The 11,307-nt window shown below is 39.5% G+C and overlaps 1 protein-coding gene across 2 annotated transcripts in view; it reads left to right on the top strand.

The window, feature by feature from the left end:
- nav3 (neuron navigator 3) overlaps positions 1-11,307 on the top strand; it is a 435,160-nt gene that overhangs the window by 65,234 nt on the left and 358,619 nt on the right. The gene's annotated exons all lie outside the window — the stretch shown is intronic.

The raw sequence follows: 11,307 nt of genomic DNA, 5'->3' as shown, positions 1-11,307 counted from the left end.
TTACTAAAATATTCCACATTCTTGTTCCAGGTCCATCCTCTTTTAGACCCTCTTTTAGATTTAGATTAGATTAGAAATAGTTTATTTCTAGCAATCAAGAAGAAAACAAGTAAATTCATGTGCAGTCAAATCAATCATCAGAAGTTTACATCCATAAAGACTCGTCAAACACAGGATAACTAGACATTAAGAGATTGCCTGAAAGGGAGTTGGAGGAAGCGAACTTATATAATCCCACCCCGGCTTGACCTTAACATTTTTTTTACTTGTTTTATGATTATCCGGTTCGTAACTTTAGCCCAAGTTTGTCCACCCCGGGGCTAAAAAGAACATGATAATCTCCAGCAGAAGAGGCGCATAAACTTTTCCTTCTGGAGCTGGTTGGTGAGTTTTATTTAAAACAACGTTAAAGCAGCATTTTTACAGTTTCAAGTGGGATTCTGGTTCTGAGACATGATCTGGTTCTGGTGGTGCGGTTCAATAAAGCTTTAGCCTGAGAGACGTCTCTGGGATGTTACCCCTGCTTTTTCCTCCAGCTGATATTTCCTCCTTTTGCTCACACTTTTCGCCTTCATTTTTAAGCAGTCTTGCCTTTTTTTCTTGTTCATTTTTTAAACTTCAGCAAAGGAGAATGAGCAAACCATGAAGAGATGAGATCATTCTAATCTATTGATATGAAAGCGTCTCTTTTCCTGAATAAGTCTGTATTCCTGTCAGCAGTCGGAGGTTCTTACTCTGCAGGTCGTTTAAACCGCACTCCCCTCGTTCTGCTTCTTCTCTGCACCAATGCACCCTCATTTTTACCAGCGGTCGTGTTCTATCAATGTGCATCGATCATAATTAATGGTGACCAGCACAGTTATTTTCCCATTTCCCTGCACTTATTGATTTTTTTCTCTCTCCATGCAGGCAAATCTAAACGGATTAGGCAGCAGAGAAATAAAAAAAAAACCTGTAAGAAGGTCATTAGATGACATAAATCCACTTCCTCTGGACTCCTCCATTTGTCTGTGCTTTAATCCTGACAACAGCAGCTGTGGTACGGTCTGATGACGGGACCGCCACGGGTTTCTCTTCAAAACCTGAAAGAGAGGAACATGCCTGTCATTCTTGAAATATCAATATATCAAGGAGAAAAAGTATGCATATTTGTTTAAAGAATAGGTATTTTTGTTGTAGTTCTTCGGTCTGTCGTATTATTCACTCCCAACTCGTCATGTGTGGATGTGTGGTTGGGGCACCCCCTGACCCACATCAGTACCTGTAAAGAACTTGGCATGCTGCTCAGGCAGAGGGAGGTAGAGTCTGAGGAGTCATCAGAGCTCTGAGCAGTGGATGGAAATCAGAACAGACAGAGTCATTGCGCAGCATTTTAATACTGCTTACACATTCTCTGGTCCTCCTCGTGAAATGAAGGGCTGAGTGGAGCAGCCTCCACGCAGCATCACTCCTCCTGCTGCGCTGAAAGCTCGCTCAGCACAAACACTGAGATGTTTCCGTTGAAGGCGTTTCTGACCTGCTCTTATTAGTTTAGTCTGAGGTCACCGCAGGGGTTTGACTGTCTGAAAGTTTGAAAATCAAGTATAGCAGAATTAGTGCAGCACATCAACATGAAAATAGGATTGAAACGTTCATTTTCTGTACGTAGTTTGGTCTTTAGATGGAGTGTGAAAGCAGCAAATATATCAAGGCTAACTCCATTTAAATTTTTCTTCTCTTTCAAAATTGTTCCTAGCTGTCTTTTAGCGATTAATATGCTGTTTTTAGCAAAAAAAGGTCCCATTTTTAACATATTTGCTGCAGAGCAACAGGAGTTGGCTGTCGGCAACCCTTAATTGATATCCCAGCATTCCCTAACCCTCCTGCTAGCTTACAGACACTCACAACCTCAAGCTAGCATTAGCGTAGCAAAACAGCAGTGAGCAATGACGGAGCTATCCAATCACATAGTTTAGTTTAGACGAGGAGAATAAAGACATTAAGGGTCTATTTGTCTGAAGGGGATGTTTAGGAGTCGGATCAGGGAGAATTGGCCCGCCCATCGCAGCTGCTACATCACAAACCCGAGCTTTTTCAAACCGCCGGTTTTCATCTGCTACTGATCCACTACGATTTGAATAAAGAAATACTAAAAATTGTAGTTTTTTTCTTAAATCCTTTTATATATCATCATAGGAAAAATGCAGAAACATGTTAAAAACACTATTTTCATTGGAGTGAGGTGTTAAAGTTTGTTCCTTTCTGTTCCTTTACAAACCTGTGCAGAGGCTGGACTCAGATTCTGGAACAGACCAGATTTTTCTCTCTGATGTTCCTCATAACCCTTTAAAAAAAAAGGCTTTTTTTCTGCTGCTTATTGCCTTAGTACGGAGCCCCTAAAGGAACATCAAAGTAAAAAAAAAGAAATAGTTGAATTATTATTTTTTTTATATACTTTGGGGTCTCGTAAAAAACTTTGAAGTATTAAAAATAAGTTCTAGTTGCTAACCAGAACTTATTTTTCTAAAAATTAAAGTAGTAAAAAAGAAAAAAAATCTGGCTAGTAACTGGTGCACAGCAGATTGTAACTTTTTTTTTTTCTAAAAATCAAATTTAAAAAATGTTTTGCTTACTAATTCCAGCGCACCACTTACTATCTGGTGCGCACCCGTTACTAATCAGAATTTAATTATTATAAGTATTATTTCAATTTGTCTAAAAAAGAAAAAAAAAATCAATTTTTTTCTTCTATTTCCTGTTAAGGGGCTCCATATCTTTCTTGGGGAGTAATTCACACAATCAATATTTTTAAAAACATGTTTTCTACATGTTTCCCACTGTTTGGTTGAGCCGGCAGTTTAAGGGTTAAGTTAAAGAATTCCACTTTTTGAATGGAGTCAAAGTGAAGCTAATTTCCCATCTTAGCATGGAGAACCACAGGAAAAAGCTCCTTTTTTTCCCAGTCTGGAGCTGCTGCAAAGTTCAAAACGGTTTTCCATGTAATCCTGTCTCTAAACTGCTTTACAGGTCACGTTGTTTTTTTAGAGTGTTGCTAGATTGTTCAGCCGGTTTGTTTCCAAACCATTTTCTGAGAGCAGCTGGATCCTCCAGAATCCTACAGAAGTGATTCCTGAACCCTTCAAACACTCGGTACATGCTGGAGCTGCAGCTGACGAGGATTCAGTCCTGAGAACTCTCTGGGCTTTGTTTGTTCCATCTGATAAAGGGAGTTTGTCTGCTTTACTTTACTTTTGTTAAAATGTCTATATAGAGAAAAAAAGCAAAAAAAAAAAAAACACTTTTTATGTTAAATTTGATCTCAAATATGAAGAAGTGAACTTTCTCCAATTTTTACTGTACAGCTGATAAAGTTTTTGTTAAATAATCTATCAAACCTCTAAAATGTTGAGATCTAGAGGTTCTTCTGGTGGACTTAGCGGTTAAAAATCCACATTTGATCCAAACTGTCTTTAATAAGGAAGTGAAAGCAGGAATCAGGCTGAGCAAACATCAATACAATAGAAAGTTATTATGATACATGGAATTAAATTCAGGATCAAGGTCGTCTGGGACTTAAAACAGTTTTTTTTTTAATATTTGTATTTACTAACTATTTTCCTCTATTTATGTTATTAAAATAAAACAAGAGAAACATGAACATTCACAAAAATACGTTTTAAAAAGGTTTTGGATTAAGGAACATAAATCAAAAATCTGAGATTTAACTTTTATCAAGGATGATAAATCTAAGATTCTGTAAAATCTAAGATTTGTAAAATCTAAGATTCTGGTTTTTTTTTAATGATCAGAAGGAGAGTCAGATGCTGAAATCATCAATTTTCTAAAAATGAACTAAATGCTTTATTTTTCAGTCTAATTGCTGAAAAGCTAATAATGAAAGAGCTGACAGTAAAACTATGGAGAGAAAATAGACTCACTCCGATTTGTGGTTCTTGGATTCTTGGAGCTCCCGAAGACGCTGTCAGACGAGATGCTGCAGATCGAAAGCGCTCTTTTCTGGAAAATATTTTTATTTTTAGAGTGATACGTGTGTCTAAAAATGTTTATTTTGATTTTTTATAGGAATATCTGGCATTCTAGTAGCACTTGAACTCATCACTCACAGGTGAATCGGTGAGACGTGAAAAGAGTCTCACGATGGAATCCGTGTGTAATTTAGGTGTCATGAGTGCGTCAGAGATGATTCATGGGTATTTTTTAAAAGATTTTTATGTGTAATTAGTTTCAAGCTTTTGTAATTTTAATTTGTGCATGTGTAAATTGTATTTTTAACATTTTTTTTTACTTATTCACAAAACACAAATCCAAAGTTGAGCACAAATCCTAAATTACACACACACAAATCAAGAATTATGGACCCACAAATTGGAGTCTCCGTATGAACCGGGCAGGTTTCATTCTGTCCAAGTGTCAGGTCAAAATAAGAAGCTTGTGCTGTTGTTTATTGACAGAAAATCTTTGAGAAACTGATCAATCTCCAGATTTGCTTTTCAGTTAATGATGTGCTGGTTGTGTGTTGCTCAGCGGCGCTGACCCGGAATCAGACCGTCTAGGTGTTTGCATTTGCATTGGTTTGTCCCTGCAGGAAGTGGGCGGGGCTAATCAATTTCTTCGTGAAGCTGCTCAAATCAGGTTCTGGAAGGCTGTAGGACTTCCCTCCTTTCCAGATGTTTCTGCATCATTTTGCCGTCGTTACAGCTGCTGTGGTCCGCTCGCCTTTCATGGCGCCTCTCCGGCTTCTTTTTGGTTCTGTTTTCGCTTTAAGGCCATCACCGGGGAGCCAATTACTTTTTAAAGATCGCCCGGTTTCATCTTGATTTTAAAGGGGAGTAAAGCGTGGCGGGGATTCCTCGGATCAAAGCTAGCAAGCGCTTCCTTGGAGATCGTCTGGTGGAGTAGCACTTCTCACGAGGAGAGAAGGGAACAGTTCAAAATGACAAGTTTTTGATTTGAGAAAGTTTGCTGCAGAAAAACTATTTCAGTTTATGAAAGCTCTTTAACTATTTCGGTTTATGAAAACTCTTTGCTAAAAAATTACCTTTTAATTATTTCTTTGTATCTTTTTTAAATATATGGACATTACAGCATGGTCACAGTTCGATGCCACACACTGACACACAGAAATATTTCCTGTTAATTCTTGCAAATTGTACATTCATATATGACGAGTTGGGAGTGAGAATATGTAGACCTAACACATTTTTAACCAATTAACTCTATTTTCTAATTTAATTATTGTAACGAACTAAACCTTGTTTGAGTTCTTACAGTCTAACATTTTTAAATTAATTAAAATGCTTAAAAATGAAAAAAGTTGCTGTTCCTCATGTGCAAAAACATTGTTGCAACGGCAGCAAAAAAACCAACAAATGTTAAGTTCATATCTCTAACATATATTTTTCCATCTATTGTTGCTACAGCAGGATGCATGCTGGGTATGTGCAGCTGGTCACAGTGGCGAGTGGAAAAGGGCGGCAAAAACCGCCACAGAAACACGTGTCAGCAAAATGTTAATGGCATTCTTCATTACTGCCACAAGCTGAAAACACAACATGAAATAAAGCCTCTCCGTCCACTCCGAATGCATCAGCCGCAGCTTCACGGCGCACGGCTCACATGGGAGGGGGGGGGCGGCGAGTGAGGGCGGCGTTTGAGTTACGGGATTGATCCCGCTGCTACTGTAGGTGTGCTCAAGGCTGCTGTCCCTCTGCCACATATTTCATCCTCTTTCATCACTGCGGGCGCCTCATACATGTAAAGCAGCTTTTTGATGGAGTGGGGGGGTTAAGTGAAGCGCTGTCAGATGGGAAGATGAGTGGTCAGCCACGCTGGGGGGAGGGCAGCTACACGAAGAGACCTGTTCTCGTTCATCTTTATTTAATCAGTTTGGACTGATCGCACACGTTTTCCTCTCAGCGTCTCGCTTAGTCACATTTATGCTCATTTACTGCTCCGTGTGGCCCAGTTTCACTTCTTTACATCTGAACGGCCCACCAGAGAAGCTGGGGGGGGGTCAAGTTCTCTGCACAGAGACACCTTGATGGGAGTAATTAAGGCGGCGACTTCGTTAGGGAGGCACTCACTTCCTCCTCCATGTTTCCTCTGATGTCTTTAGTTAAAACTGTGAATCGAGCCGTCAAAACCTTTGATTTCATGAGAATTAGACCTGGGGTTGGGGAATCTCACAGGATTTATGACTTTTTTATGACTCATTACAAGCTTCTCTGTAATGTTTGTCGATTTGAAAGCAAAGTCTTTAAGTTTCAAGGCTAGAAATAACACATTTTGTGTTTCTACGTTAAAAAAAGTGATTTTTTTGTTATTTTTATGGGATTAAAGGGCCTATATCAAGTAAAGTCAAGTTTTTTTAGCTTTCAAGTGTATTATAATGTTAATTCTTCATGAAAACCATCTCTAACACCTGGGTCACACTGGATGCGGAAGCGCCATGAAGCCACATGGTGCGGTTCACACCATGGCGCGAGCCTTCTGCAGAAGGCGGTGTTCCTCACCAACAGATAAATTAAAGAAGTGTAGGCTTACTAACTACTTTTTCTTCTTCGCATAAACATGGGGTAATATCTTTAGGTTATTTACTTACCCCTGATGGTGAAAACAAAAAAAGCTCTCGCAGAAGAGCCTGTCGACCGAGGTAGAAAAATGTGCGTCTGGTGTGAATTGCAGGAGAGAGCGGACGCCGCGCACACTCCGCTTCTGCATCCCGTGTGAACCTAGCTTAAAGAAGTATTTTACACCATTCATGCATCTTTGAGTACCAGCCCCACATTCATACCTATGGACCTGGAGGAACAGCCCCTTCCAGGAAGAGTCTGCGCTGCCAGCCCCGCCCTCAGGCTAACACACACATCCGCTTTCTCCGCGGATTGGCACAAAGCTTTCATTTTAGCATAGACTCTGACAAGAAGTGGTTTCTTTTGTACGTGATCTGCAGATACAACAACAGCTCTCTGCCGAGGCTGGCTAAATTATGAAGTGAGCGGCACCCACAAGGAGAGAAAGGCGGAGCCTCAGAGATTGAGGAGTCTTGCTTCTGGGTAGGGAAAGGAGCTTGTGAAAATAAGGAGAGATCCTAAGAATGTGCATAAAGATTTATTTGTGATTAAAAAAAATGTGCATGACATAATAAATCAACTTAAACCTTAAATAACTTTGAATATTTTACTCTCCATAAAAATATATTTGTCAAAATTATACAAGATAGTACAGAAGAGGATTTGGGCCACTGAAAAAAAAAAGCCCACAAAAAACTCTGACTTTAAAGTCAGAATTCTGACTTTTTTCTCAGAATTCTGACTTTAAAACCTCAGCATTTTCAGTTTTTTAGCTATCAGCTTCAGCGTTATTAGCTATCAACTTCAGCGTTTTAAGCCATCAGCTTCAGCATTTTTAGCTATCAACTTCAGTGTTTTAAGCTATCAGCTCCAGCATTTCTAGCTATCAACTCCAGCATTTTCAGTTATCAGCTTCAGGGCTTTTAGCTATCAGCTTCAGCGTTATTAGCTATCAACTTCCGCATTTTAAGCTATCAGCTTCAGCATTTTTAGCCATCAATTTCAGTGTTTTAAGCTATCAGCTCCAGCCTTTTTAGCTATCAACTCTAGCATTTTCAGTTATCAGCTTCAGCATTTTCAGTCATCAGCTTCAGCGTTTTTCAGCTATCAACTTCATTGTTTTGAGCTATCAGCTTTAGCCGTTTTAGCTGTCAGATTCAGGGTTTTTTGCTATCAACTTTAGCATTTTCATTTATCAGCTTCAGCTTTTTCAGTTATCAGCTTCAGCATTTTCAGCCATCAGCTTCAGCCTTTTTAGCTATTAGCTTCAGCGTTTTTTACCTATCAACATCAACGTCTTTGGCTATCAACTCTAGCATTTTCATTTATCAACTTCAGCATTTTCAGTTATCAACTTCAGCCGTTTTAGCTGTCAGCTTCAGGGTTTTTTGCTGTCAACTTCAAAATTTTCAGTTGTCAACTTCAGCATTTTCAGTTATCAGCTTCAACGTTTTCGGCCTTCAGATTCAGCATTTCATTTATCAGCTTCAGCGTTTTTAGTTATCAGCTTCAGCGTTTTTAGCTATCAGCTTTAGCGTTTTTAGCTATCAGCTTTAGCGATTTAGCTATCAACTCCAGCCTTTTTAGCTATTAGCTTTAGCGTTTTAGCTATCAGCTTCAGCGTTTTTAGCTATTAGCTTTAGCGTTTTAGCTATCAGCTTCAGCGTTTTTAGCTATCAGCTTTAGCGTTTTTAGCTATCAGCTTTAGCGTTTTAGCTATCAGCTTCAGCGTTTTTAGCTATCAGCTTTAGCGTTTTAGCTATCAGCTTTAGCGTTTTTAGCTATCAGCTTTAGCGATTTAGCTATCAACTCCAGCGTTTTTAGCTATTAGCTTTAGCGTTTTTAGCTATCAGCTTCAGTGTTTGTGCTTCTGTGACTTGACAGTGATTTAAAAGGAAAAAATACTCAGAAATGCAAAAAAAAAAAAAAGATTTCTTATTACATTTGTTTTCTTTAACAAGAAAAATGCCATATATATGTTAAAAACTCAAAAAACAGGATTTCAGATTCAGGCTAAACATCCTCTTTGTCCTGATGTTGGTGAGTTTATTGCTGGAATTCAAACTATTATCTAAGCATTCTTGGGTCAGGGAGGGGCACGATTCACCTTTGCAGCCAAGCCAAGCTTTCTGAGAATGATCACATGAAGAGAAGCCTCGCTGTGGGTCAAATGGACTTTGGCATGGAAGGAAGGAACAGTGAGCTCACACAGAGGAGGTTTGAGAGGCTCCAGGACCCTCTCAGTCCACTAGTGGTGCTGACAGCGACACAGGGAGGACTGCTCATCATCCCTGACTGCAGTCATAAACTCTTGTTACTGTCAGCGCTTCAGCACGTCACGGTCTCAGTCGCACGCTCCATTGTTTACTGAAATATCCAATTATTCATCATTTGGCTTAATTGAGATCAATTAAGTTTGATTTATTAGTTTTTCCAACACCATGAATTAATCTTTAAAAATAAGCTATGAAAACATTCCATTTTATTTTCAGTCAAACAAACCAGATGAAATCATCTTCTTCCGTCGAGTCTCTTCTAACTGCATTAATATTACATTTTCTGAAGGGTTTTCATTTAAAGCTGTCAACCACAGATATTTTATTTTCCAGTTTTGACAGATAAACATATAAAGAATCGGACTGATAAACTGATCAGACGAGTCCTGTTGTATTCAGGATATGAGTTTTTGGAGATAAGCTTGAATATTGGCTTTCATGTCATCAAAGAATATTATATTCAAGACTGTTTTTTTTTTCTTTCATTCGTCTTACCGAAGTGTTTTCTTCAGAGTGAATAAAGAAGCTCGGCTCTATTCTCGGTTTCTCAGAGACCCCGGGGGGGCTCTGGCAGCCCCCTCCAGTTAGAATGATGTCATTTCTTACTGGGAGTGCTGGAGCCTTGATGCACAACTTGAAAGCGTGTTGAGAGTGTGCCACACACTGCTCCGCTCACCTCCTCAGATCCTCCAGACACCAGTTCTGCATGACGGCATGCACCTATTTTTAAGCACGCCATCACTGGGACCAGTGAGGCGCACGCGATGCCTTCATCCACCCTCAGCCGCCGGTGCCGACAGCCCCACCCCGCCCTGCTAAACACGGCAGAGAGTCTCAGTACGCTTGCAAAACAAACCGGCCATGAATATTGAAAAGGCGTCTTAGCATGCAGCGTGCATGTTGCCGGGCAAGTGTGGAGGTTTTTACTGCGCTGAGAAATGGCGTTCATTCTTCTGACTGGATGCTGGAACAGTAAATCGATGAGACGACGATGCAAATATGAACAAAAAGAGTGACAGCTACAGCTCACCTAAAGGCAGAAATGTGTGTCGCATATTAATCAGAGCATGTGTGGGACCTGAAAATGAGCCAATTGAAGGGTTGATTGAACAGAGGAAAAACTATAGAGCTGCTACAAACGATTGTTTTAATAGTCGACTAATCAGGTCATGCATAAAGTGGATGTAAAGCACACATCTTAACCATCACTAGCTTTAAACTAAGTAAAAACTAGATATAGAGCATAACTTGCGATAATGCTAGTGTGAATTCTGTAAGCTGAATTTGGCCGCTAAAGATGCTAATGCTAATAGCTAAAGATGCTGAAATTGATAGTTAAAAACGCTGAAGTTGATAGCCACAAAAATATTAGTTAAATGCCAAATAAGTCTAAAAAGTTGAAAAAAAGCCTAAGTTGGCCAAAACAGGTAGAATGTAGCTGAAATATTTGCTAAACTCCTAATAGCCTAAAAAACAAAAAAGCCTACCTTAGCCAAAATAGCTAGCATGTAATTAAAATATAAGCAAAACTCCAAAATAGCTTAAAAAGCAAAAAAAAAATATATATATATATAAAAAGGCCAAATTAGCCAAAATAGCTAGCATGTAGCTGAAAAATTAACTAAACTCCAAAACAGCCTAAAAAAGTTAGTCCTATTGTTTTTGAGAAAAGTATCTGACTCTGTTCTTTGTATCGCAGTAACTGTAGGACACTAAAAAAGAAGAAAAAACTGTGTGTGTTCACGTCCCACAGCTGTCTAACCGCAGTGGTTCACTTTAAGTGTTTTATCATTAGCATTCTAGCTCCAAACATGCTGGTTCTGTCTTTGTTTCTGCAGATGTAGCTGAACTATGAGCAGTGCAGCCTCTGGTTATACGTCTGCATTGAGTGCTCAGGAGGAAAAACGCGCTTCACACCAAAACAGAGACTTTGTCAAACGTTCAAATAAAAAATGAGAGCGTTTGCTCAGGACAATACTGAATACAGCTGGAGTCATTCAAGCATCTGGCTACTATGGTTTAACAGACGGCCTGTAATGAACCTCATGCTTCAGCAGAGCTCTAAAATGACTGTTAGGTTCCAATGTAATACAGGAGGGAGGAACATCAGTCTGCTGCTGTGTCACTGCTCACACTCTAATGTTAGGACTTTCACTCTAGCAGCAAACTGGAGGTTTGAAGAGAAAATGTTCAACAGTTCATTTTATTTAACACGCAAAACATCATGTTCCATCTGTACATCCATCCGTCTGTACATCCAACCATCTGTACATCCAACCATCTGTACATCCATCTGTCAGTCCATCCATCCATCCACTTATCCATCCATCCATCCACCCATCCATACTTTCTTCCTTTCATCCATCCATCTATCCATCCATCCATCCATCCATCCATTCATCCATCCATCCACCCATCCATACTTTCTTCCTTTCATCCATCCATCCATCCATTCATCC

This window comes from Oryzias melastigma, linkage group LG23 (genome assembly GCF_002922805.2).
Source record: "Oryzias melastigma strain HK-1 linkage group LG23, ASM292280v2, whole genome shotgun sequence".
NCBI classification, from domain to species: domain Eukaryota; kingdom Metazoa; phylum Chordata; class Actinopteri; order Beloniformes; family Adrianichthyidae; genus Oryzias; species Oryzias melastigma.
This window is presented reverse-complemented; position numbering and strand designations above follow the sequence as displayed.